Source organism: Protopterus annectens, chromosome 5.part0, assembly GCF_019279795.1.
Source record: "Protopterus annectens isolate FY-2018-M chromosome 5.part0, PAN1.0, whole genome shotgun sequence".
Taxonomy (NCBI): Eukaryota; Metazoa; Chordata; order Ceratodontiformes; family Protopteridae; genus Protopterus; species Protopterus annectens.
Genome location: NC_056735.1, coordinates 737652424 through 737675547, shown reverse-complemented (window position 1 = coordinate 737675547; position 23124 = coordinate 737652424). Strand labels below are relative to the sequence as shown.

The following is a 23124-nucleotide window of genomic DNA, read 5'->3' as shown; positions in this document are numbered from 1 at the left end:
GTTAAAATTTCAACAAATGCTAATAAAACAAAAAAATGAAGGCCCTTTTTTATTCATGTTTTCAAAATAGTCTCTTAATTCAAATACACAATGCTCATCACAGACTTGGTATATGATTTCAGACCTCCCATCTAACAATCTAAGTTTACACTAACATATAGTAGAAGTTTGTTCCAGAGGTGAGGGATACATTGGGATATGAATCTATCATGACCACATGTTTTACTTATCTGATGTTGAAGGTTTAGTTTCTTTAAATGAATATCTGAAGTACAACTTGTTCTGTGAAGGACTAGGAGGTCAAAGAGGGCCGGTTCTTTCACGGCTCGAAAGGCTAGACACTAATCTCCACAAAAAAGACTAAATAAGAGATGGAATACAAAGAAAGGGGTGCCAGTCTGTCTAGATAAAAAGATCAGTGACTTCAAACGTCTTAAAGAATCTGAGGTGTCACATGCTGAGTGTTATGTTTAGACAAATACATGCCAAAATCTTGGTCATACCTTACCCACTCCTGGACACGCTCATGTTCATCACCAGGTTGAGATCTCTAGTGAAAGCACAAACTTCTTATTGCTTACCACTAACATTTGCCCTCCTCTACTTGAATCATTACACTCCTAACAACTTTCACTCCTCTCCTGCACTTGAATCAATACATCTTTCATCCCTCTCTTAAACAACACCTCATCTTTCGCTTTTTCTAGCTGCCCCCATCCACTGCTCTACCTCTCTTAGACATCCCCAAGTTATAACTCTTCTAGCTGTATCAAACTGGAAGAAGAAGCCTAAAAAGAACTAATCCTATACCATGCAATCTCAATCGTATGCCTATTACCACTATCTTCCTATACACTACTACTATCTCCCCTCCTACAAAATCTTATAATTTACTTCATGATATCTTGACCTCTTTACAAGCCTATATAATACTAAAATTTCCCTTCCTACATAATTTATAACTTACTTCATTACGTATCTTAAAACACCTTGCAAACTTCTCTTTACTGAAATGTAAGAATACTAAAATACTTTAGACTATTATCTCTCTTATTTTCTGCCTGCCATTTTGGCCTGATCTAAAGACATTTACCAACACGCAAATTACTGTACCCCACTGCCCTGAGTCCGATTGCTGCTTACCCTTTCTTTCCCCTGTGCTTTTAATTGCTTTTTTTTTTTTTTTTTTTTTTTTAGCAAGCCCCTTCATTCTGGACTATAAAATACCTCTCTTCAGACCTGCAGTTTACTTACTGTTTTGAGAGATTGTTTCTGCAGGTATCTCGCACCTCAGGTGAAGCCCCGCTCCGCTCGGGCTCACTACGCTCCCCGCCCACCCTCTTTCCCAACCCACCCCACCCCCATGTCATTTCCTTTATACCTAGCCATCTATACCTCACACCTACTTAGCCCCTACCCCTTCCTGTGACACAATAAAAGTTCTTCCTCTCTAATCTCTCCCACACACACACCTTACCCGATAAGTAGCATACTCTTCGTCTGCTCATGCACTACACCTACTCCCCCTACTGGAAACTCCACCTCACACTGCACATACTCACGTTCACACCTGCCACACATACTATCCACTACTCTTCACAACCTCCAATCATTGCTATCAAGATACCTCTCTACCATGACAACTTACCCTCTCTCAACTACCTCTTTTCTAATACCACCACCTCTACTTCTTCTCCTGTCACTCATCTCACTGAATACCCACTTATCTCCCTTCCACTTCACCCTTACCAATCCCAACACCACCGATCCACTAACTCCTCACCTATTTTTCTCCATTTACTCATCCATCTTTTGTACAAATATCCCCTACCTAAAATTCAAATCCCTCCCAACCAAACCTCTTTATCTACATATAAAACTAAACACTCACTCTTACCACATATATGCTCAAACTCTTCCACCTCCCTAATAATATCCTTCTAGCTGGAGGCATTCACCCTAATCCTGGTTCCACACACCCCACCCCAATCTGTAATGCTAGTCTCCCCAACTAAGGCATCTCAACCTCCCAAAATAAGCATATCTCCTTCTACTCAATGAATACTAGAAGCATTCTAAATAAAGTCAGTGAGCTCCATGCCTGGATCTCTCACCACACTCCTGATATCATTGCCCTGACAGAAACTTGGTTTAAATCCCAACACCCTGATAGAGACCTTCTCCCTCCAGGATATAGTATACTTCATTTAGATCGAGAAAAAAAGAAGGGCGGTGGGGTTGCTATTACATACTCCAAACACCTTACTATTTAAAATCTCAAAAAGCCTACCCCAGCCTTCCCCCCAGCTGAAATACTGTCAGTCAATCTGAAACTTAATAACCATACCACCATCACCATAGTAACAATCTACATTCCACCAGGGGACAATATTCCCCTTCTGGAAAATATACTCTCTCACTTCTGTCAACACATTCACAATGAAACAGTATCAATTGGCTATCAGTCTGTCCTCCAAACTCTTCCTCACACATAAATCTGTATGGTTTTACACAACTTATCTCTGATCCCACTCACACTAACAACTATCACACAACCAGTACTCTGATTGACTGGATATTAGTCTCAAACTCCTCTAAGTACCATAACCCTGAAAATCTACCAAATTGCCTAAGTGATCACTCACCAATAAAAGTGCTTAGATTCTCACCTCACCATGCCAAACCTCACAGATTCATAACATGTCGAAAACTAACTAATTTCATCCCAAAACCTTCAAATCTCTCCTCTCTGAAGTAAACTGGAATTTCCTAAATCAACTACCCCTACACGAAGCAGTACAGTCTTTTAACTCCACCTTTCTTAGCATTCTTATCTCACTTGCTCCTCTCCGAACTATCCGTGTAAAGTCCAATATATCCCCATGGCTGTCTAAAGACACCCGCACCTTACTAAAAAACAGAGATACAGCATGGAAAACTTGGACAAAAACAAAGCTCCAAGCTGACTTCCAGAAACATAGAGAACTTAGAAACCTGGCCAAAAGACAAATTTATACAGACAAGAAAAAGTTCTACTATAATCCGCCCTTAGCCTTGAAAATCCAATCCCAAAAAACTCTGGAACTCAATAAATCAAATACTACATCCTAGTAGTCCTAGCTCCTCCAATCCATGCCCTGATAAGACACAAGAAGAAATAGCCTCCATCTTTAATACATATTTTATTGACTCTATATCCAAGCTACTCAACCCCAACTCTAACCCATCCACTGATAACAATAGCTCTAACTATGCAGACTCAGCTCCCATTTCAAATGCTACAAATAAATTCTCCATTAAACCAGTACCCACCAGCTATATCAAATCTCTACTCTTCAAATGAAAACATGCTCAGCATCAGTAGACAATGTTACCTCCTTTTTCCTACAACTAGCAGCTGACCCTCTTGCTCTCTATCTTAATCAACTGCTCAATCTCTGAGTCTACAGTTCCTTCCATCTGGAACAATTCTACACCTTACCTATACACAAAGGAGGTAACTCCTCAGACATCTCCAATTTCAGACCTATCACTAAACTGTCACCTCTCTCTACAATTCTTGAACACTGTATACATAAACAAGTCATGCACTATTTACTCCAAGATCTGCTCACACCCACTCAACATGGCTTTCGACCTAAGCATAGCACTACTACTGCCCTCTTGTCTTTCCTTAACTCTATTTCCCTAGCTAGAGATGACGAGAAACTTATCTCCTGCCTGTTCTTAGATCTCTCTAAAGAGTCTGATACAGTCTCCCACCCTCTTCTTCTGCAAAAACTTACTAACCTTAACTTCTCACCTGCTACTGTTGCATGGTTTGACAGTTACCCCTCTCTGACTGATTTCAAGCAGTAAAATGGTGCTCTGCTCACCCCCCCCCATTTAAATTGGGTGTTCCTCAAGGCTCCATCCTTGGCCCATTACTTTTTAACATATTTACCAATCTTCTCCACTCCTCATGTCCTCAATCATCTCTGGTACAATACGCAGACTACTTTACAGTTATCACCATTGCAGACTCTCCCTCTGTACTAATCTCTGCTACACAGGCCTCCTTCAACTCTGCAAAAACTGGCTCACCAAAACCTACCTATACTTAACCCCCCCCCCCAAAAAAAAAAAAAAAAAACTATTTTTTTCTCCCTAAAAACCATAACCATATCAAATCCTCCTTCTCAATACTGTCTCAAAATAACACGCCAACTGAGGTTGAACCTTGCACAAAACTTTTAGGTGTCATTATTGATGACCAGCTTAAGTTCGACTTACATATCAATAACTATATCAGGAAAATACATCAGAAGCTGGGTTTCCTTTATTGTAACAAAAAAATTCTCACCAGGGAAGCTAACATAACTCTCTCTCATGCCTATCTCCTACCTAGTTTACTCTACTTCTCTCAAATACTCACTAGTCTCAGCTCAGGACTGATAGCCAAACTTGAATCCACCTACAACAAGATGGCTAGATTTGCTGCCCAAAATACTTATAAGTCCCATCACTGTCTCTCATTGAAAGACCTAAACTGGCTCAAATTACCTCACCTGCTCCTTCTCACTCATCTCCAGATCATTCACTCAGTCCTCTACCAACCTTTCTACTGGCCTACCCTCTCATCTCTAATTTCCCACTATTCACCCACCAGGCCTCTCCGTAGCTCCAGTCAAGGCCTCCTGCAAACCCAAAACCAAATTCAGTTGCAATCTCTATAGCTCCAACCCTACCAAGGCTTGGAACAGCCTCCCACCTGAAAACAGGTTCCTTGAGTAACAAAAACAATTTAAGGCTGCTACCAATGAATACCTGCAAAGTAAATGGACTTGCCACTGTAATCATCCTCCGTAGTCCTTGTTACAACCCTAACTTCATCCCACCTTCCTCTCCCCCCTCCCACATACATACAACCCTAACTTCATCCCACCTTCCTCTACCCCCTCCCACATACATACTATCTCAAATCTCACTTCCACTTATTACCTCATTACTTAAGCACTGCTCTGGATGATGCTAACCTATTTAATAATTTGATGATGTGTATATGATCGTTAATTTCTTCTGTACTAGTTATTGTATTCATTATGGGTTTTTTTTCCAATAATTACCGTATTGATTATATGTTTTTTCTTCTAATTTTGCTGATCAATGTATATTGTAAATGTCAGTCTGTGTTATTTGTTGGAGCTTTTCTCCTCGGGCCTCCGCTGAAAAAGGGCTACTTAGCTCAGTCGGACAATCCCAGTCAACAAATGTAAAATAAATAATATAAATAAATTAAGAACTGTACAGACATAACTGTTGATGTAAACCCTATAATATATATTTATTATACATACATATATATATATATATATATATATTTATTTATATATATATATATATATATATATATATATATAGACACACACACACACACACATATATATATATATATATATACACACACACACACACACACACACACACACATATATATATATATATATATACACACACACACACACACACACACACACACACACACACACACACACACACACACACATATAAAAAACTGTCTTGTAATTATGTTTGGTTTTCATGAGAAATGTAGCTGTTGTTTTTCTAAGAACTGTCTGAAATTCACTTGTTAATATAATTGCACTGTAATGGAGATTTTCTACCCAGGCCTGCACTGAAAAAAGGGCTCTGCCCAGATGAACTTTCCCGGTCAACAAATACAAACAAATAAATATATAAACTGTATATTAATTATACTCAATATGGGTCTGGTGAGAAATAAGTAGAGAGGAATTAAGACTTTTTAGATTTAGTGGAGATGCTTTTGGGAATATCACTCTTCACTACTCTTTACCATAAAATCTAATTATGGTACCATTATCTCACCAGATGCGCAAACCAAACTCTTAGGTGTCACAACAGACAACACCCTCAAATTTGATATCCATGTTAATCAAACTATCAAAACCATTAACAAAAAACTTGGCTCTATAAGATCAAACCTTTCCTTACTCCATTTGCTAGGACTGCTATTGCTCATTCCCATCTACTCTCCACTCTTCTCTATGCCTCTCCTCTACTCACAAATTTGAACAAATCCTCTCTTGGCAAATTCTCCAGCTGTTATAACCATACTGCTAGATTTGCAACAGGCACAGCCTATAAGACCCACCACTGTCACAACCTAAATCTTCTGGGGTGGCTAGAATGGCCTAGTCTACTTCAGTACAACCAGCTTATAATTCCCCATAAAGTTCTCAACTGCCCTGATAATACGCCTGCACTTAAAAATATCATCACCCCTTACAGCAACCTGAGGTCACTTTGCTCTTCTAATAAACTACTGGTTCAAACATCCAAAATCAACAACTTTGCTGGGATTCTTTGTTTATTAACTGTTGGCAAAACTGGGAACTCTCTTCCTGCTGATCTTACTCTTGAACCCTCTCTTACTCAGTTCAAAAAAAGCCTCAAGCTATACTTTAAAACTCTCCTTGCTCAAAACCCGACTTGATCCTCCTCTATAGTCTGTTATCATGTTACATGGCCTAGTCAATTTGTCAACACTGTTTTAAAAATGTAGGATTATTTTACCTGCTTACTCAACTGGAGCCTGTAAACTGTGTGTAACTTGTAATCATTGTGTGATTTTTACTGTATGTTCTACAATGGAGCTTTTCTCCCCGGGCCTCCGCTGAAAATGGACATGTATTAGTCGGACTATCCTGGTCAACAAATGTAAAATAAAATAAATTAGGTAAACCACAGAGAAGACTTTCTAAGTACTGTGTAGACATGATGGTCAAAGGACAAGGAATGATCAAGAACAGTGCCTAGATCTCTTACAAGAGTGTCTGATCAAAGGGGTGTGTCACTTACATGGTATGTGAAAATGGTTTATTTAACAAAATGAACTGTGCTAAAAGTCTTCATGATTAACTTGAGATCATTGTCCTTGCACCAGTTGTTAACACTGTCTAGCCAATGTTACATCAAGTATGAGTCACTGGAAAATAGAATAACACCCAATTTATAGTTTATCTGCAAACTTAGATAACCATAGGCCAGGAATGTTAGCCTGAAGGTCTGAGGAATAGATGCCAAGTAGGAGAGGGCCGAGTACTCAGCCCTGTGGTACCATTAGTAACTTTTTGCTTTTCTGAATTGGCATCAGTGACTCTAACCAAACAGGTTCTGGCAGACAAAAAAATTACCTATCCACTGCATAATATAAGACTATGTTGACATTGCAAGTCAATAAGGCCTGCATACAGAATAGTGTCAAAGGCCTTGGGCCTGGTCCAGAGATGCTGTATGTACTGCATAAACACTACCTACTGCTTCATTTAATTTTTGAAAGAGGTTAATGAGGCTAAAGAGGCAAGACCTTCTTTTTACAAAGCCAAATTGAAGAGAATCCAGAGTAAGAGGTTTTCAATGTCCAGATTAATGACATCTGAAATAATACAGGGAAAGTACCACCAGTTTTAAAGGAAAGGGTCAGTATTTTATTGGTCTAATTTAACTTAGGACTTCAACCAATCATCACAAAAAATATCAACAACTACTCAGCCTGTCTTTCTCCATAACACCCTATCTCTACAAACAAACCACATCTGATTTATTATTGTTTAAATATCTTAAAACTAGGCATAAAAAATATGATCAAATATGAAACCAAGATTAACATATAACTGACCACACTCCTCCCTCTCTCAAATATCAGTACAAAAAATTAGTGGATAAATTCACCGCAACCCTGGTCCCACTCCTCATAAAACCATCACTCCTAACCTCAAAATAAACCAGTCACCTAACACATCTCAGCAAAAAAAAAAAAAAAAAAAAAAAAAACAGAATACAAACTCACCTTTCTAAACACGCATCTAAGAAGTTTGTGCACAGCTGCACATTGAGTAACAGCTTAACTCTAGTTCTTCCAGTGCAAAAACAGAAAATCAACAGAGAAGGCTAGCAGATTTTTGTGTTTATGGGTAAATGTTAGTAACTGGCTGGTAAGTGTACTGCCTGGATGTGAGGAAAAACGAAATATGGGGAAATGTGGAAAAAAATCAGCTACAAAAAGTGAGGAAGAAACACTGACTTGGGAAAGTCCTGGAGCTGTTCAGTAAAAAGCAATGCAACCTCCAGACATTACTTCCAGTAACCTGCAGGAAGATATAAGAAACCTGCACACAGACATGGTTAAAATAAATGAAACACTGATGGAGTATATCAACACAAACAACAAAAGACTGGAAAAAAATGGAAAAAGCTTTAAACAGATATTCAGATCAGGTGATTAAGCTGCAAAAATCAGAGACTGAATTGGAGAAAAGGCTGGCTGAATACGAGACTTCCCAGGAAGAGAGGTTTCAAAAAATAACAGAATTAGAGGACAGAAGTGCATAGGGGAAACTTAAGATTTTCAGCTATACCAGAGAAGCTGGAAGGAACAGGATGAATTAATTTTATGAAACCACAAATAAGCAACTGGACTGGTATTCCACACCAGGAGTTGTTAGTTGAAAGGGCACATTTTGTGTATGCTCTAAGCCTGGGTATGAGAAAGCAACCTAGACCTTTAATAGTACAGATGCAATCCAACCAGCAGAAGGAGTTGATTCTGACAAAACTGAGGCAGAAGGACAAAGTACTAAGAGTGGGAGACAGCAGACTGTTTGTAGAGAATGATTACATATTGTACACCAGGCAAAAGATGAGTACATTCATTCCACTATTCAGGGAATGTTGAAAAGCAAGTATGAGATTCAAACTGCTGTACCCAGCTGTCTTAAAGGTATTCTTCCCTGGAGAGACCAAATCATTTTCTGATGAAGTACACGCTAAGGAGGAAATACAAAAGTTTGTCCAACAAAAAGTGAGCTGTGAAACAGAAGGAGATTCTGCTTCTTCTTCTGGTAATAAAGACCACAGGCAGACTGCACCAGTGGAACCTCTTCCACTCTTTCAATGGAAAATATTGGAGAGAAGGAAGAGAGCATGAGAGTTGACTAGAAGAATCGAAAGTACGTTGTAAATGAAGCATTGACAGGATATGGGAGATGGAGATGAAGATGACTAATAAAACCAGTAACTTAATGTGGGATTACAATGCAGTAATTATATTTGTAAAATGTAACAGAAGAAAATCTGGAAAGATTGAACTTTTTCAGAATATGTTGGATTTGTGGGGTCCTCTAAAGTATATGCCCTACTTTGTGTCATTAATATTCAGAAAAATGCTTTGGGGAGAGGAGGAGTGGGGAGAAAGTTAACTATAAATAAAAAAACAAGAAGTTATGTACTCACCATAATGTTCGATGTATGTAGTCCATCTCGCCTCACATTCTTACCCATTGGTTTGGAGCCGAATATCGGCTCCGACTCGGCCAAACTTTTCTAGCTCGAAGTCTTCTATTGGCTGGGCTAAGCAGGTATCCCATGGTGCACTGCTCCATATCCCCAGATCTAGTTTGCTGCGAATACTCATTCATACCCCATGCATACACAACATCCAGGTAAAAAAGAATAAGCTAAAGGTAAAGGGAACTCTGCAGATAGAAACCTAACCTCCAGATCCTCCAGGAAGGGGGAAGGTGGGAGGGTAAGTAAGAATGTGAGGCGAGATGGACTACATACATCGAATGTTATGGTGAGTACATAACTTCTTGATGTTATGTAGTCCAATCTCGCCTACATTCTTACCCATGGGACAGCGTCCCTAGCACCTACATCCTGGGGGGCTCATAGGAAAATACTCCTGTGTACTGTGGGACCAAAGGACGACCTGCCCCTAGATACCACGTCCAATTTGTAATGAGAAACAAATGTGTGAGGAGAAGCCCAAGTAGCTGCAGTACATATATCATCCATTGACAACCTGGCTTGATAGGTTGTAGATGTAGAAACAGCCCGAGTAGAGTGAGCCTTGACCGGAAACGGCAGGTCTTTTCCTCCTGCGGAGTAGGCAAAAGAGATGCAACTAGATATCCATCTGGATAGGGTGATTTTGGAGACAGGGGACCCAATTTTGTTTTCCGAAAAGGAGACAAATAGTTGATCAGACTTCCGGATATCTTTTGTTCGGTGCAGATAGAAACTTAACTGTCTGTGTACATCCACTTGATGAAATTTAAATTCTGCCTTGTTTGAAAAATGAGGAAAGAATACAGACAACTCAATAGATTGATTAAGATTAGATACGGAAGCCACTTTAGGAAGGAAAGAAGGATTTGGTCTAAGAGAAACCCTGTCTTTATGGAAGATCACGTATGGAGGTTTGATAGAAAGGGCTTGAATTTCTGAAACTCGCCTAGCTGAAGTGATTGCTGTTAAAAAGGCTGTTTTCCAGGTCAAGAATTTCAAGTCACAGGTAGATGCAGGCTTGAAAGGTGGTGAAGTAAGGGCTTGTAGAACAAAATTGAGATCCCAGGGCATGATAGGTTCAGAGACCGGAGGACGGAGTAACAGAGTACCCTTCAGGAAAGTCTTGCAGAGTCTGTGAGCCATGAGACTAGGCTCATTAGCAGCATGAAAGTTAGAGATTGCTGCCAATTGAACCTTTATGGTAGCTGACGCGGAACCCTGATGGAAAAGCATAGACAAAAACTCCAAGACTGAAGCAATTGGGGCTGTGTAAGGATCAATTCCTTGGGTATGCGCCCAAATAGAAAACCTCTTCCATTTGCTAGAATAAATCTTCTTAGTAGATGGCTTATGAGTGGAAGATAAAATGTGAACTACTTCCGGTGAAAAATTATGAAGCCTAACTAACGATGGAAGTGGAGTAGCCAGCCTGCCAGCCTGTCAACCGGAGGGTCATCAGAGAGGGGTGGAACTGTCCCGACATGTGTGTCAGTAAATCTGGTTGAGAGTCCAAAATCCAAGGAGTGTCCAATATGTATGGTTGGAGAAAGGGGAACCAGATTTGACAAGGCCAGTGTGGAGCAATCAGAATCATTCTGCTTCCCAAGGATTGCGCTTTCTGAATCACTTTTGACAGCAAGGGAAACGGAGGGAAAGCATAAAGCAGACCGGAGGGCCAATCATGAACTAGAGCGTCCCTGGGTGACTCCCTCTGTGGGGTGATCAGCATGAAGTAGCTGCTGCATTTGGCATTGAGGGTTTGGCAAAAAGGTCGCAGCAAGGCTGACCCTATGTGCTGAAGATTCGTTCTGCAACTAGACGATTCAGGGACCACTCGTAAGGCATCAGAATAGCTCTGCTTAGCCTGTCTGCTATCACGTTGGACTTCCCCAGAATGTGCGTTGTCACCAGAAACCGTTGGAAAGCTACTGCCCACTGCCACACAAGCATGGCCTCTCTGCACAGGGGGTAAGACCTGGTTCCCCCTTGCTTGTTTAGATACCACACTACTGACATGTTGTCCGAGTGTATTGCAATTGTCCCTAGAGGCAGAAAGCTCTGAAGTGCCTGCAATGCAAGTAGCACCGCTCTCATCTCTAGGACGTTGATATGCAGATGTATCTCATGATCTTACCACGTGCCTTGGACTGCCCTGCCAAGATAATGCCCCCCACCCCATCTGGGAGGCGTCCGTGGTCACTGTGGCAACCCGGATGGGTGGAACGAAGGGTCGTCCCCCATCCAAATTGTTGGTGCAAAGCCACCAACTGAGATCCTGTTTGCATCTGTTCGTGAGCAAAATGGGGTGAGAAAGTGGACATTTTTGGAGAGACCATTGAACAAAGAGGAGCCATTCAAGAAGTCTCATGTGCAATCTCACTAGAGGGACCAACATAATTGTTGCTGCCATGGTCCCCAGGAGTTGAAGAACCCATCTTGCCTTTGCTTTCCTCAGGGGCATCAGGGTGTGTATCTGTTGCTGCAAGATTCTGATCCTTTCCTGCGTTAAAAATGCTCGCATTTGAACGGTGTCTAATTCTGCGCCTATAAAGATGACACGCTGCGAGGGCAACAAGGCAGATTTTTCCCAATTTAGTGTTATGCCCAACTGTTGACATAGAGTGATGGTAGCGTCCCTGGTTTGGACTAGTTGATGCCTGGTGGGGGCGGTAAGGAGCCAGTCATCCAGATACGGAGGCACTTGGAATCCCTGACGTCTCAAGTGAGCAGTCACCACCGCCATACATTTGGTGAACACCCTGTGGGCTGTGGTGAGATCAAAACGGCAGGGCTCGAAACTGGAAATGACTGGCTCCCAGCCAGAAGTGTAGGTGACTCCTGGATGCCCTGTCCATTTTGACATGGTAGTAAGCATCCTTGAGGTCGATGGAGCACATCCATACCTCCTCTCCCAACAATGGGAGAATCGATTGTAGTGTGACCATATGAAACTTGGACTTCTGTACATAGTTGTTCAGTTGGCTGAGATCTAATATGGGTTTCAGGTCCCCTGTTCTTTTCGGCACCAAAAAGAATCTTGAGTAAGTCCCTAATCCGACTTGGTCTGAGGGGACACGCTGGATGGCTCCTTTTCCTAGCAGCTTTGAAACCTCTGAGGCTGCTTGATCCCTTTGGCTGGGTGGAATGTCTGGGATTTTTCTGACTGAAGGGGGGGTCTGATGTAAACGGAATGAAATAACCTCCGGAAATTATTCTTAATACCCATCGGTCCTGGATGATGCTTTTCCAGGCTTCTGGATATAACGAAATTCGACCCCGACTGGCTCCGGATAAGCACAGCCAGGCACTCCCTCAGGAACGAGAGTAGGGAGAGCCACGAAAGGAATCGTGGTCTCCCGGATTGCAGGGACCACTCTGCCTCTACGGCGGTGTCTCCCTGAATAACCTCCCCCTCCTCTGCCTCTGGAGGGAGACTCGCCTTGTGCGGCAGGAAAAAAACCTCTGTGATTTTTTGAACCACATCTTCCTACCCCGCTGGGCCTTGGGGTAAGGCCTAGAGGAAAGGGAAAAATGGACCCCTATGGCAAACAAGGTCTTTCCCACTTGTTCGCACCTGGTGAGGGTGTCTTTCATTTTGGTTCCGAACAAAGAAGAACCATCAAAGGGGGAGTCAGTGAAGGAAGACTTGAAAGCCTCCGCGAAGTGACAAAGGCACAGCCAGGCTTGCCTTCTAAGGGCGACTCCTGAGCCTGCTGCCCTACTCGCTCCATCGGCTGCATATGAAATGAGCCATATGGAGGAGTTGACGATGGAATTGAGGGTAGACACCTGGGCATTAACCGTCTGGGCCACCGCCTCAGGAACGTTACCTGCAAGAGTATCTCCAACTCCTTAAGAAGATCTCACTGGAGCGGAGTGAAATGAGACAGAGAGTTCAGCGACCGTAAGGTAAAGGTTGCTGACGAGAGGGCACGCTTCCCACACCGGTCCATGGTCCTAGACTCCTTGTTAGGAGGAGGGACGGAGGAAGAAGTCTCTGCTACTTCCTTCTGAGTGGCCGCCGCCACCACCATGGCATCTACAGGGACTCCTTCGGACAGAAACTCCTTACCCTGGGGAGCAGAAAGAAACTTGCTGGGCCGCCTGGGTATGGGCTCCACAGAATCAGGGTTTTCCCACACCCACCGACAAATCAAATCTAGGAGCTCGTCAAAGGGTGGAGACACCCAGGAGGTGGAGGGCTGAGCACCAAAGGCCTTAAGGAAGACTGACTCCTCCTTGGAGGGGGCTTTGGACAGCCAGACACCTTAGTTTCAGTATCTCCATGATGTCGGAGAAGGAAACATCATCAGAGGATGACTTGGGGAACCCCTCCGATTCCTCGAAGTCAGTATCAGAGGTGAGAGACTCATCCTGGGAGTCTATGTGCTTCCTCTTGCACGTTTTCTTTCTAGGGGGCTCCTCTTCTTTCTAGGGGGCTCCTCAGGCACGAACTCTGAAGGGCCCTCAGAAACTTGGGGACCACTCGTGGGGGTATCCCTAAGCCTTGGTGCTCCACTGTCTACAGATAGGAGGTGATCAGAGGCTCTCACTGGAGTGGTGGGGGACAGAATGACCGACCCGCATGATGTAGCTGACGATCTGGCCAGCGCAGTCCGCATGGCCTCAAAGTCAGGCCCTCCTGAGTCCGAGGACCGGACAGCCTCCGAGACCAAGACAGGAGTCGGGGTCCCTCGAGCCCAGGCACCGAGCAGGAGACTCGGAACAGAAATATGTCCCGAGATGTCCCCCTCGGGCCCAACTGAAGAATCTCGAGTCCCGAACCCCAAGGACGGAGCCAATGGGGTCGGAGCCGATGTCGGCACCAATAAGCCCGGGGGAGCCTTTGGAACCGACCTAGGAATATCACCCGGCACGGAACACTCTGGCTCCGAAGACAGAGATGCACTCAGAGGAGGAATGATCGAAGAAGGGGTCGGGACGGGCTCCGGAGCCGAAAACAATTTTGCCAAAACCGGTGACTGGAGGAGCCTCTGCACCACCCTATCAACATCCACATCAGAAAGGGTCCTGGAGGATTTGGAGGACAGGGAGGGAGATCAAGATCTCCTCTCAGGTGAAACTAGTCTGAGACTTGGTGATCGGCTCCGAAGAGGTTCCAATATAATTGGAGCCGACGCCGGTTCCATCAACACCGACACTTCCTGCGGCCCCGAGGACAGTGGAGCCGAGGAGGTCGAAGCAATTTTAGTAACTTTCTCCGGTTGCTCCGAGGAAACTGAAGGAGCCGGAGATCTCTTTTTTGATTTTGAGGACGTAGATTTAGCACTGGGAGAAGAATCCATGGCCTCTTCAAAAGAGGGCTTCAAGGGCCCCTTTAAAATCAGCTTATTCTTTCTTTCTTGGAGCACTCTGGGACTAAAAGCATGGCAAAAGCTGCAGGACTCCTGCAGATGGATGGCTCCCAGGCAATAAACACAAATTGAGTGCCCATCGGTGATGGGCATCTTGTAACCGCACTTAGTGCACTTTTTAAAACCCGAAGGTTTATGCGCTCTGGAATCCTTGGACATTTTCCAACAAGCAATCACAAAGAACCAACACAGCACTAGTCACTGTCTGACAAGAAAAGACCCAGACACACAACACCGCAAAAGGTGGGAACAAGTTAATAAACTGCACAGCACACACACACAACCCTCCACTGAAACAAAAAAGGTCAAAAACGTCTAACTAAAACGGTTTTCTGACCGCAGATAGTGAGGGGAAACCGACACTAAAACCTCTAACTAAAACGGTTTTAGCGCGAAAAACACCGGACAAGGGGACTAGGTCCTCTAACTGAAATGGGCCTAGCCCAAAAGAACAGTTAGCGGGATAGTACAAACCACAAACACACTACCTAAACCAAAAACAACACTAAATAGACACTAGCTATGAAAATAGCTCTTTGTTTGTAAGAAATTTCTCAAGTAACAAGAAAAAAACAGGTACTTAGCCACTGCCAAGAGTGAGACCATGTCCGAGCTTCACAAGCGGCAAAAGAGATCTGGGGATATGGAGCAGTGCACCATGGGATACCTGCTTAGCTCAGCCAATAGAAGACTTCGAGCTAGAAAAGTTTGGCCGAGTCAGAGCCGAAAACCCACGGGTAAGAATGTAGGCGAGATTGGACTACATAACATCCATATATATATATATATATATATATATATATATATATATATTTGTGCGTGTGTGTGTGTGTGTGTGTGTGTGTGTGTGTGTGTGTGTGTTATCTATTTTGTTAGGCTTACAGACTCACTATGCTATGCAGACAAACTAAAAGCCATCTTATTATATTTCACTTCATACACACTGTTGCACTCCTATCTGGCCTTCCTTGTTATGAAAGACACCTCTCTTCTGGATCTTTTCCATCTCTTCAAATCAGCAGCACTATAATTGCCAGCATCAAAACATCTACCCAATGTATCCTTATTCACTGCAACAGACTCCCTCTGCAGAAGAGGGGCACTAGCGACCTTCAAATCCACATTTGAGAAGCAGATGGGAAATCACAACTCTACCACTGTGGTATGTGGTACAGCTCTTCTTGGTCAGAACAGCTAATAATACATCCCAGTTCTACTAGACTGTTTGACTAAGGTTATCAATGAACACCTGGACCACACGCCAAGTAATCACCTATAAACCAATTACTCTCAGGTTTTGTCTTCTACATTTGTTCTCTGTCTCATCCTTTCTCCTTTACAGTTTCACTCTACCCCTGAGAAATTCATTTTGGTACTCCCATATAAAAGTTATATCTTACTGAGCTCCTACATGAACTTTTATTGTTTCTTCTTAATTTTTATACATATCTCACTTATTTTGTAGATGATACCTGTTGGCTTCCATCACACCATTCATTTTTGCCCACCCCCCCCTTACTCCCAAAACTTGCTTCACAAAGTCATCCTTTCAGGTATTTAATATTCCTCTACATTTGCCAGATATACAGAGATTTTTCTACTCGGCACAGAACTCAGCAAAAAAAAAAAAAAGATAAGGATACTCAGAAAAAGGGTCATGTATTCCAACAAATCTGCCATATGACAGAAGTAAAATGAGACAAGGAAGCAACTTTACCATGGAAAACTGTCGCCGCTGTTTTAAAAATAAAACTTAAAAAAAGCATTTGGTTTTCAGTGCTATTAGTATTTTTCATTTCCCAATTTTTCTGGTCTACTATGTACTGTAAATTATACAGAAGCATCTAAAAAATCTATCTGATGTTAATTTTCATTCATTCCTCAACTGACTGATTCAGATCCGATCTTCGGATCTAACTTGGCCGTTACATTAGCTCGTGGCCCCTAAAATCTCTCGCGCTCCTTCCCTACTCATAATGCCCTAATCCCTAACATCCCTCAGATCTCATTTGCTGCTTTTGCATCTAGACAGGGTCGCCTTCAGCTCTCAAGTACAGAATGGGAGATAAGACTTTTTTGGAATATTTCTTACTTAAAACTACTTACTTAATCTTTAATTTTACTTTTGAGTTAATACTGTTCATATTCTTATATTTCATACACCTGTGAGTGTACTTTTTTTTCCTACCATTGTTGGTAGGCCTAGCCTTCATTCCCTATGCCTTTCACACTTAGTGTATACCTTTTTTTACCATAGTTGGTATTTTTCTCACCCTATTTAGAAATTAATTGTATATCTTCACTTATCATTGGTAATTAGTTTTTCTCTTTTTCTCTTCTTTCTATTTTAAAAAAAGAAGAGTGATTTAATTACTATTGTAATTTTTTTCTGTTTTCAGAATGTCCAAAAAAGCAGGGTTTAAAAAATGTGATGTGTGGGCACAGGTTGCCTTATTCTGATGCCCACAATATTTGTGTTTATTGCTTGGGCCCAGATCATTTACAGCAGGATTGCTGAATCTGTCGTGGGTTTAACCCCCGATCACTGGTTGACAGGAAAAATAAATTGATTTTGAAAGGCTTGCTGCCAACTTCCTTCTCCGAAGTCATTACTGGGGCTCAAACCCCCAAACACAAAACTAGAGACCCTACAAAAAGGTCTAAACCTTTTGAGTCTTCAACCTCTTCTTCCTCAGAACCTAAAAAGAAAAAAATAGAAATTGGATCCAAAATTGCTCACGGTCCAACCCTCTTCAAATCTTTTCAAGCCTGCACCAGATCCTATACCCAATGATCCAAAACCCTTACTGAGGACAATTTATCCTCCTCGTCTGGATCCAGTTCCATCTAGAGTGCCCTCTCCTTTTTAGAGAGGTGCACCAAATCTCCATTCCTAGTATCTTCTCATTCCTCCAGAAGTCTCTCAAAAGCAGATGTGAAGAGGATGATAAGGAAATTCTTCATGGTGCATACTCAGATAGCAGTTCTTATGGTTCCTACCCCTTTGGGTCAGGAGGTCCAAACATCTACTATCTCACCCATTACAACTCCTTCTCTAATCTAACCTGTTGATTTAGAGTCCTGGGTCTATCTGGTTTGGATCCGAAGAAAGCACTTTATCCAGATCCAAATACTGCTCTGAGTGTGCCAGCTCCAACATGCTCGGAGCCAGATAACTCTCAGAACCGAAGCATTCCTTTCGGATCCAGAAGGTTGGAGTCGACAAGATTTTCGGAGCCTCGGCACTGGACAGGTTGGCTCAGATTTTCACTTTGGGTGGGTTGTTCTCTGAGTGGAGGGAGGTGATGGGCCAGAAACTTGCTTTCTCAGCTTCATCATCTTCCTTCTTTCTGGAGTAATCTGTCTCAGGCTGTGAAGAGAGTGTTCTCTGCTCCAGCAGGACAGATGGGTCCTAACCCCCTCAGATCCACCCTTTACTTCTCAGATGACTTTGTAAAGTGAGCCCCAACATTCTACTTGACAGGGCAATCCAGCTCAAAGCTTCCAGACTACCCAGCAGGGTATCCTAATCTCTTCTGATACTTCACCGAACCACCCACCAAGGAAGTTCCTAAGGCGAGAAAGAGCAAAAGGAGGCACTTAGATTTTCTTCAAGAGTCAGTCACTGAAGGTACTGACTTCGATGAAGGAGAGGGATGCCCAAATCACCAACCAATGACATTTCATTTTGAGACATTCTTGAGATCCTTAAGTAGAAGGGTGCCTGTTCTTCCCAAGACTCTTCTCCAGAGAAATCAGTATTTCTGGAGGGCTTTGGAGCAGATCCGTCTTCCTCCTGGGTTACTCCCCCCGCTGATGAGCCCACTGATTTGGTCTCTAGATAGGTGTGGAAGGAACTTGAAGCAATTGAGCCAATCCCCAAGAGACCAGACCAGATCAGATTAGATTCTGGCTCCACCAGTAGGAGGGGAATCTGGGGGTAAAGGAGTGCCAGTAAATGCCATGGTCATGGTGGCAGCTACAAAAAAAGAACTTGCGGAACAGAGTTCCACTGTCCGTCCTCCTAACAGATAGGCTATGGCAAATGACAGATTTGGGAAGTGAGTTTATGTTCCAGTGGCTTTTACACTTGGATCGCTGAACTATCTGGCACATTTTATGAGACTTCAAAGAGATTTGATTAAAGAGCTATCTAAATTTCTTTCTGGAACCGAAACTGCTGAGGCTCAATCTTCAGTAGTCTCTCAGTTGTCTACCCTACAAGCTATACCCAATTCATCCATGATGCTTAGCTCGCACACTGCAGAAGGAGCTTCAAGAGCAGCATGTTCAGGTATTTTCATCAGGAGGCATGCCTGGATGCACCTGTGTGATTTTATGAAGCCCTTCAAGTCCTTGTTCATCAATATTCCTTTTGACAGCACTTCTTTGTTTAGCCCCACAATGAAGGACACACTCTCCAGGTGTGAGAAAGATGTAACGACCTTCTCTGCAGTGGGTGTGCATTTTTCGACCCCTCAAAGGACCTTTTCCAGGAATCAACAGGAGGTCAAAATGTGGTTCAGGAAGTCCCAGTGTCCTTTCCAGGACACACATGGAGATATAGTTCCCCTAGAGGCAGAAGGGGGAGCCATAATGGACTGTGATGCCCCATGGCTGGGGAGGAAAACAAAACCAGGAGTCTAGAGATTCCTTTTCCGACAGACCATTTTCATAGCTCCTGAAAGGTAGCCCGATTGCCCACCTCAGGAGGCTGTCGGGGGTCGCTTCTGTCTGCACCAGAGAGACTAGCTAAATATAACGAAAGACAATTGGGTGCAGAGAATTATTTCAAGAGATTATATAGTTCCCTTTTCCCTACCAACTCCATTGTTAAGAAAATTTCCTGATGTTTCACCCAATCAGAGGAAAGTAGCAGCCCAAGAAATCCAAAAGCTGCTAAGAAAAAGAGTCATCCAAGAGGTCCCACCAGACCAAAAAGAATCCGGAACTTACTCAAGATTTGTTTTAGTGACAAAGAAAACAGGGGACTAGAGACCAGTTTTGGATCTCCGTGTATTGAACAAGTCAGTTCGACACAAAAAGTTTCAGATGGTCATGGTTCAGTCCATTCAGCCCTTTCTGGGCAAAGACGACTGTATGTGTTCGATAGACTTTCAGGATGCATATTATCACATAAAGACGAAGAAGGTACTTACACTTCCGGTTGGGAGCCAATCACTGTCAGTTCAGAGAACTGCCCTTTGGCCTTACCACAGCACCCAGAGTGTTCACCAAGTGCATGACAGTAGTAACAGCTCACAGGAGACTGCAGGGATTCCTTGTGTTTCCATATCCAGACAACCAGACATTGACTAAGCACGCGATCAGGTGCTGCAAACCTGTTTACATCTTGGAGTAACCATAAATTATGACAACTCTCACTTAGAACCGACCCAAACATTAGAGTTTGTAGGGTCTGTATTCAACACAGCATCTATGGTAGCTTCTCTTCCTCTTTCAAGAGCAGAAATGATAAAGATGCAGGTCAGGAAAATAACTTGCAGTTCCAGAATTTTAGCCTGATTGATTCTACAAGCCCTGGGGTCAATGTCAGTGGCAATAATTCTAGTAATAATTCCTTTAGTGTGATTACACATGAGAGTTCTACAATGGATGCTAGCAAAACAGTGGTCAATGCTTTCTCAACCCATGTCAGCAAAGACAAGAATAACTCCAGTATGCAAAAAATATCTTTGCTGGTGGATGCAGTCTCAAAAGGTACTATAAGGCTGTCCTTTCATCCTCCCTAAGTCCAAGGCCATAGTGAACACTGATGCTTACCAGAATGCGTGGGGTGGGGGGCATTTCCTAGGGAAAACAGTCCAATGTGCTTGGTCCCCAGAAGAGGCCAACTTGCACATCTATGTTCTGGAGATGAGAGAGGTGCTTTTGGAGTTGCAGGCATTTCAAGACTCTCTCCCTCTCGGAACAATTACAATCCAGACAGACAACATGTCAACAGTTTGGTACATGAACAAACAAGGGGGAACCAGATCTTATCCCCTGTGTAGAGAAGCCCTCAGGGTGTGGCAATGGGCAATATTTCCCAACCACTTCCTAAAAGCAATGCATATTTTGGGGGAGTCCAGTGTAATAGCAGATTAAGTGAGCAGGTCCATCCTACTATATCATAAGTGCTCTCTCAACAATAAAGTGACGGATATGATTTTCAGTCAGTGGGTCCAGCCTTGCTGCGATCTTTTGCTTCTCCCCTAAACAACAACTGCAACAGCTTTTTGGCCCTTTTCCCTCCACCGGGAAAATCACCGGGGGATGCTCTATTCCAAGATTGCCCCCCCCAGTCTTCTGTATGCTTACCCTCCACCCCCCCCCCCAATTCCCAAATTCCTGGAGAAAGCAGCTCAGTTGAAGAGCAAAGTTATCCTTATTGCAACTTACTGGACTCAACATATTTGGTTTCCCTTCCTCTGGCCACATTTACAGTATTCACCTTGGATTCTGGATCCAACTCCAGACTTTCTGTCCCACCTCACCAGGATATCTCAAACCTCATACTAACAGAGTGGTTTATCTATTTCCTTTAATAGACAGACAACCAAAAGCTTCTTCCCCTGTCCGTTCCATAATTATATCTTCCCATAAACCTTCTTCTAGTAAAATCTACAGGAGTAAATGGAAAAGGTTCATTTGTTGGGCACAGCAAAATTAAACTGACCCATTCACAGCTCCAATTCAATCGGTTCTGGAATTTTTGGCAAGTCTATTTAATGGAGGTGGTAGTTCATCAACTATAACAGTCCCAACTTGTAGCAATCTCTAACTTTCATGTTGGATTTCAAAATCCTTCACTGGCTTCCTCTAAGCTGTGCAAAGCCTTTTTAAGAGGCACTTTGTTGCTAAAGCCCCCTTATAAAGACTGTACTCCACCATGGTATTTAAATTTGGTACTGCAAAACTTAATTCATTCTCCCTTTGAACCAGCAGCTAAATGTGATCTTAAATTCCTTACCTGGAAAATTATCTTTCTATTTGCAAAACATCTGCTAGAAGAATTTCAAAACTTGAAGCATTACCTTCTAAGCTTCCATATTTGATTTTTCATAAGGACAGGGTCACGTTGTGTACCAATGCTTCCTTCCTTCCTAAGGTAGTGTCAGAATCCAACATCAATCAATCCATTAACTTGCCAGTATTCTTTCCAAAATTTGGAAATAAAGGGGAATATATGCTGCACTTATTGGATGTCCACACACAATCATGTTTCTATCTACACAGAACAAAAGAAATCAGAAAATCAGATCAGCTATTTATTTTCTTTGCACATACTAAAACTGGGAGAATTGGTTACAAAAGTAACTCTAGCTAGATGGTTGACAGATTGCTTTTCATTTGTCTATAACAAGTTGAATCTCACCCTACCAAAACCTTTAAAGACTCATTCAACCAGATCTAAGGCAGCTTTCGTCAGTGTTCCAGTCCACAGCTTCTATGGACGATATATGTGCAGCTGCAAATTGGCTAAATCATCATACTTTTATGACTCATTATAAAGTAGATCTGGTCTCAAGGGGAAGAGCAGCCTTTGGCTCAACTGTATTCAGGAATGTCCTTCCTTACAGTTCACCCACAATTTTATGTAGCTGGAGACTCTGTCCTATTAGTTGAGGAATGAATGAAAATTGACAACATCAGATAAAGAAGTTATGTGCTCAACATAACATTCCATCTATGCTGTCCATTTTCATTCTTCCTCAACTCCCCGTCAACCGCCATCCTTTTTAATTACTAACTTCTGGAGAAACAAGAGGTTTCAAGGATACTACTGTCCTTTGTGCTGAGCTACAGATATGGCATATTATAACAATATTCCTTTCAAGCAGCAAACAAGATCCGAGGGATGTTAGGGATTGGTGCATTATGAGTAGGGAAGGCGCTCAAGAGTTTTTGGAGACCACAAGCTAGTGTAACGGCCGAGTCGGATCTGAACCCATTAGCTGAGGAAGAATGAAAATGGACAAAACAGATGGATCGTTATGGTGAGTACAAAACATCTTTATAAGATTTTCCAATGACCAACATTCAAGTGATGTTACAGCTATCACAGTTCTTACAATGTTACAGTTTATAACTATAATAAAAAGGCAATGAAAGCTGAAAGAACAACAAATGACAAAAGTGTGCAAGAGAAGAAAAGCACTGCTCTCTAAAAACTAAAGTAGAATAAAGTTACAAAACCTAATATGCAGAAATCAAAATGCAGCTACTACAGAAGAGAATATAATGAGTGAACCTCAAGGAAAGCAGAGGAGGTAGAGGCATGCAATGATTTTGTGCATGAAAAAGAACAAGGGATCAAAACAACTGAAAGGAAAGTTAATGGAAAAAAATAACTGAGGTAAACAATTCCACTACATCT

The 23124-nt window shown here is 42.5% G+C and overlaps 1 protein-coding gene across 2 annotated transcripts in view; it reads right to left on the bottom strand.

The window, feature by feature from the left end:
* DYNC2H1 (dynein cytoplasmic 2 heavy chain 1) overlaps window positions 1-23124 on the bottom strand; it is a 6555988-nt gene that overhangs the window by 417427 nt on the left and 6115437 nt on the right. The window lies entirely within an intron of this gene.